This window comes from Triticum dicoccoides, chromosome 2B (genome assembly GCF_002162155.2).
Source record: "Triticum dicoccoides isolate Atlit2015 ecotype Zavitan chromosome 2B, WEW_v2.0, whole genome shotgun sequence".
In the NCBI taxonomy this organism is placed as follows: Eukaryota; Viridiplantae; Streptophyta; class Magnoliopsida; order Poales; family Poaceae; genus Triticum; species Triticum dicoccoides.
The window spans coordinates 630,771,440-630,777,574 of NC_041383.1; positions in this window are offsets into that span (position 1 = coordinate 630,771,440).

Genomic DNA, 6,135 nt, shown 5'->3' on the forward strand with positions numbered 1-6,135 from the left:
AGCAGTTCATAGCAACTCATCATACAGCAGCAGCAGTCTGCAATTCATCATATACCAGCAGCAGCTCATAGCAATTCATCATATAGCAGCAGTAAGAGCAGCTCATTGCAATTCATCATATAGCAGCAGCAGGAGCAGCTCATAGCAATTCATCATATAGCAGCAGCAGGAGCAGCTCATACCAACTCATCATATAGCAGCAGCAGCTCATAGCAACTTATCATATAGCAGCAACAGCAGCTCATAGCAATTCATCATATAGCAGCAGCAGCTCATACCAATTCATCATATAGCAGCAGCAGGAGCAACTCATAGCAATGCATCATATAGCAGCAGCAGAAGCCGCTCATAGCAATTCATCGTATAGTGGATCAGAATGAAAATTTGGCAAAAAAATCAGAGGAGATCCTCACCTTGTTGGATGAGCTCATCCTTCAACAGCACCTCAAGGCCATGACCTGGGAGGAGGGGAGGGGGAATAAGGTGCCTTCTACCGTAGTGTGGCATCAACCGTAGTTGTGCAGTGCCCGCCGGAGTAGTGCGTTGGACGAACCACGGTGGAGCAGCTGCTGGAGACCATGAGAATGAGGGGCGGGGCCAGAGGGAGGAGCAGCCAGGGAGATTTTCCCCTACCCGCCAGCCATGTGGCCTAGCTGGACATAGCATCATCGAGGACCAGGCCAGATGGGAGCAGTGGCGACGGCTCGCTGGAGGAACCGTAGTGCTGCAGGCAGGGGATCAAGGTAGAGGAAAGGGGAGAGGAGATGCAAGCGGGCAGGGCAATGAGCGCTTGCGTGTTTGTTTTTACTTGAGGGTCAGGTGTGACACGAGCGTTAGCAGTTGCATTTTGAGTTTAATATAGGCAGATAACAAAGTCATTTCACTATTCCCCTTCCCTTCAATTTTTAGTGAGGTTCTACCCGAAACACCCCCCTCAAAAGCGAAATTAGTTAAGCCCAAGCCCATAACTCAAAAATGACTTCTTTACATCTTTTATGGCTTATTTTGACAATATGCCCTGAAAAGGCAGAATCGAACTGGCCCTTAACCTACAATTCAATTGTGCGTGCAATGATGAATCACCCCTGCCTGCTATTTGTACATGTAGGCATCATCATACATGGCATAACCTAATAGATGTGCATTCCATTGTAGAATTTGGAATATGCAATGTTTATGTTAGTTCATACGTTGCACATGATGTTTAAATGCCCCTTAAATCTGGTCAGTCAAGTGATGGTCTTTAAGCCTCCTTCTTTGCTTCTTTTCTTGATATGTAAGATTTGCTCACACATCTGTTCAATTGCTTGTTTGCATCGGCCAACCATACTAGGACTGTTTGCTTTGATTACTTGTTGTTCTTGACCTAACACTCTATCAGAGCTTGTCAACAATTTAAACACTAAGGGCTGCTATATTGGGGCCTTGTCTAACTCATAGGTGACATAAAGGTTTGGCTGTACACTATAGTAGGCTCTCCAAGAGTAGCTGGAGATCCAGTTCGAAGGTATGCCCAGTTTTTACATAGTGCATACATAGTAAATGCTCATTTCATTGTGTGCAAGTGCAATAGATGCGGCATGTTTCATTATGTGGTGTTGTTTTGTTATAATATCATCCTTTTGTGTTGATAGACTAGAAAGTATGCATATTTATCTTCCAAGGAGACGAGTAACTAGTTTGTGTCACCTTGCAGAGGGGGTGCAATGAAGATAAGATTGAGGATTTCCAAGTACAAGATGTTAGGAAGGAGCCTTGCAAGAGAAGTAGGAGCTGCGTTGAGCCTCTTGAACCTGCTAAGGTAAGTCACTGTATGCAACTCAATAGTTCAATTCCTTGTTTGTTTCAGGCATAGTTAATTTGCTCTTTTCAATTGCTTTATTTGTCCTCAGTTAATGAGATGCCCAAATAATCATGCCTGATGTTCGGTACTTGTATAACTATTAGTTTTCATAATTAAAGGCCTTACCATTTAATTACTCCACTGAAGTGTGCCTGAAGCTTTGAAGTCTATTAACCAACTATTATTGCATGAGGCTCACAATCTAGTTTATACTACGCTAATGATTGCATAGTTTTGCCTGCTGTAGTATGTTTGTGTGAAACCCACTGCTATTCATTATTCTCCCTAAGACTTTAATTGAGGTACAGAATGGCCAACTGCTTGCTTACTTATACACAACGTGCTGTCTAAATTTGTAACTTGTCTGTGTTTTCGATTGGGCCCCAACATCATGCTCCTCTGGTGAGCTAAGAGGAATTTCTGTATGCAAGTTGCACAGACTATCTTTTTTATAATTTTTAAAATAACACCTGCTTATGCTTCATGACGTGTAACATTTTTTTGAAAGTGACGTGTAACATTATTGTTAGTCCTGTTTTGCCATGTAGTACAAAATAGTGTCCTGCTCGCTTCACTGTTGTAACTATATTTTTGCCCTAGTCATGTGTACTTACAGAAACATTTCAGGATGAAGTGACATAAACACAAAGGTCTGTGAGCAGTGTGGCATGGCCATTACTGAATGATTATGGATTGGAATTGGAATGTGCTGATGTTCTCGAGCATCAACTAGAGGTGGCAAGACAACGTGTACATGATTGTCAACGTATAATCAACAAGTTGATACTGTAAATGCAGGTATTAGATGCAGGAGTCAAAAAATGAAACAAGACACTGAGGTAACCATTAAGGAATTGGAGATTTTGCAGACTAAAATTTGTGCTATCTGAATCAGGCCAATCCTATTTTCAGAAGAGATTATAGTTCAAATGGAGTTAAGTTGATGCCCGTCCATGATGTATGAGCTGTATTTGCCCAGTGTATGTAATTTTCTGTTTGTGTATGCTTTATTATCACCTGTGCCGAACCATAATACCCAGTGGGTACAATCGGCTGTAATTTCTTTATTGTATAATGTAGGATTATTCTACCTTTCTATGTCTTGATCTCTTTGTTGTATAGTGTATGCTTTTTAGAGGTGATAGTATTCAGTAGGACAATTCTTTGAATATGCTATATCGTTCAAACGGGGGCCAACTCGCCCGACCATGGCCCTTCATAGGCCGTACGATCCATGGGCCATGTACGGGCCTCAGATCCATGGGCCTTCAATGGGCCGTCGGATCCATGGGCCTTCAATGGGCCGTAGGATCCATGGGCCTTCTACGTCTCATAGGATCCATGGGCCTTCTACGTCTCGTAGGATCCATGGGCCTTGTAAGGGCCGACTCATTTATGGGTCTTGTACGGGCCTTTAATGGGCCGTAGACGGGCCTTTAATGGAAATCGTACGTTTTATGGGCTGACCATAATGGGCCGTTAATAGGCCGTATTTGGTGATGCTATGAAAATGGCCCAACAGATTAACGGTCCACAAACGGGCCGACTGTAACGACCGGCTGAATTTGGCTCACAGGCAAAAAATAATAGTAACGGGCCTTAAGTAACCGAATGCTGCAAATGAGCCCAAGAATAAATGGGCCCTCAGAAAGCCAAAAGATAACTTGGGCTGGAAACGGCCCAACGGAATAACGGGCCGTTAATGGGTATAAAGTGATAAACTGTTGATTACGGGCCAGTTTCACCACGGGCAATTAATGGGTGTAAAGTGATACACTGTTCATTACAGGCCAGTTTCACCATGGGCCATTAATGGGCCAAGAATTACAAAGGGCCTCATATGGGCCGAAATACGTCATGGGCCATACATGGGCCAGAAGTGAAAATGGGCTGGAATCATATTGGATGGCCCAGATGATGCTACTGGCCTAATTCAGATATGGCGTAACGGGCCTTGGGTTAGCGGGCTGTAAATGGGCTATATGCGAACATGCCGTTAACAGGCTTTCCATGGGCTGGCCCGCCACCTTTTGACCAAGTCAAACGGTCTGGCCTTTTCACAGGAATGGGCCACTATTGGGCTGTGCCACGTGTCGACGTATCATAGGCGCCTTCTGTCCAATGAGTGGATGACATCTGTCCCAACGATGAGCCGACACGTGTTTCCTCCAGCCAATGATGATTTTACACGTGGAAAATCCCCATTGGTCGGGGCTGTTAACGGGTTATCGGATCCAAAACCCGACCCGATAGCTTAACGGCGTTCCGTTACGGTGGATGCCATGTGTCGGTCACCCTTGACGAAAGCACTTCTGTGACGCACGATTTATCGTCATGGAAGTGGACACTTCCGTGATGATAATTTTGGTAATGTCATGGAACACTTCTACGACAGCACAGGTCTGCCTATCTTGATTCTGTCATAAAATCGTCATGGATGTACATGCATGACAAAAAACGCGACCTACTGTGACAAACACGTATCATCCCGGAAGTGTATTTTTTTGTAGTATTGATCTTCACTTATGTCTTGTTGGAGTAGTTTGTCATTTACTCGTGTGCTTCACTTATATCCTATGAGTAAATGGTTGAATGAGTTGAATGTCATAAATCTGAAATTATATATGTTTCATTTGCATATCCCATGGGGAGTAATGACTTCACATCTAAGAAGTAGAGGTTGTAAATTTATTGAAGGTTAGCAAGCATTGTATTGGTCATTTGAACAATTCATGAAAGAATATTGAAGGAAGAGAGATTTCACATATAAATATACTATCTTAGACATCTTTTTATAATTGTGAGCACTCATTAAGTATGACATGCTAAAGAGTTGATGTTGGACAAGGAAGACAACGTAACGGGTTATGTTTTCTCACACCTCAGTTAAAGTATATTGTCATGGATCATTCAAACATGTTGAGCTTGCCTTTCCCCCTCATGCTAGCCAAATTCCTTGCACCAAGTAGAGATACTACTTGTGCTTCTAAATATCCTTAAACCCAGTTTTGCCATGAGAGTCCACCATACCTACCTATGGATTGAGTAAGATCCTTCAAGTAAGTTGTCATTAGTGCAAGTAATAAAAAATGCTCTCTAAATATGTATGATCTATTAGAGTGAAGAAAATAAGCTTTATACGATCTTGTTATGGAAGCAATAAAAGCGACGGACTGCATAATAAAGGTCCATATACAAGTGGCAATATAAAGTGACGTTCTTTTGCATTAAGATTTTGTGCATCCAACCATAAAAGCGCATGACAACCTTTGCTTCCCTCTGCGAAGGGCCTATCTTTTACTTTATGTCTTTTACTTCATGCAAGAGTCAAGGTGATCTTCACCTTTCCCTTTTTCATTTTATCCTTTGGCAAGCACCTCGTGTTGGAAAGATCCTGATATATAATCCAATTGGATGTAAGTTAGCATGAACTATTATTGTTGACATCACCCAAAGGTGAATACGTTGGGAGGCAACACTATAAGCCCCTATCTTTCTCAGTGTCCGATTAAAACTCCATAACCATAAGTATTGCGTGAGTGTTAGCAATTGTAGAAGACTATATGATAGTTGAGTATGTGGAGTTTGCTAAATCAAAGCTCTGACATAGACCCTTCCTGAAAATAGGATGAATTGTAATTTTTTGATGACTAAGAATGAAGTTTGCTAGTTTTCAAGAAAGTTTATGGTCTATGCTTTAACATGTGAATAGCTTGTTACTTGTTCGTGAGAAGTTTTATGAGATGAACTACTGTTATGACATATGATCATGCTAGAAAAGGTGATTGAAATAATCATTGATCAAACTTGTGCACCTGCTAACATTCACACTTCATAAATTCTTTCTTTTATCATATACTACTCGAGGACGAGCATGAATTAAGCTTGGGGACGCTGATACGTCTCCAACGTATCAATAATTTATGAAGCATTCATGCTATTTTATTATCTATTTTGAATGATTACGGGCTTTATTATACACTTTTATATTACTTTTGGGACTAACCTATTAACCGGAGGCCCGGCGCATATTGCGGTTTTATTGCCTATTTCAGTGTTTCGAAGAAAAGGAATATCAAACGGAGTCCAAATGGAATGAAACCTTCGGGAGCATGATTTTTGGAACGAACATGATCCGAGACTTGGAGTACAAGCCAGGGAAGCTTCGAGGAGGCCAGGAGATAGGAGGGCGCGCCCACCCCCCTGGGCGCACCCCCTGTCTCGTGGGCCCCTCGAGGCTCCCCCGACTGACTTCTTTCGCCTATATATTCCCATATACCCTAAAACCATCG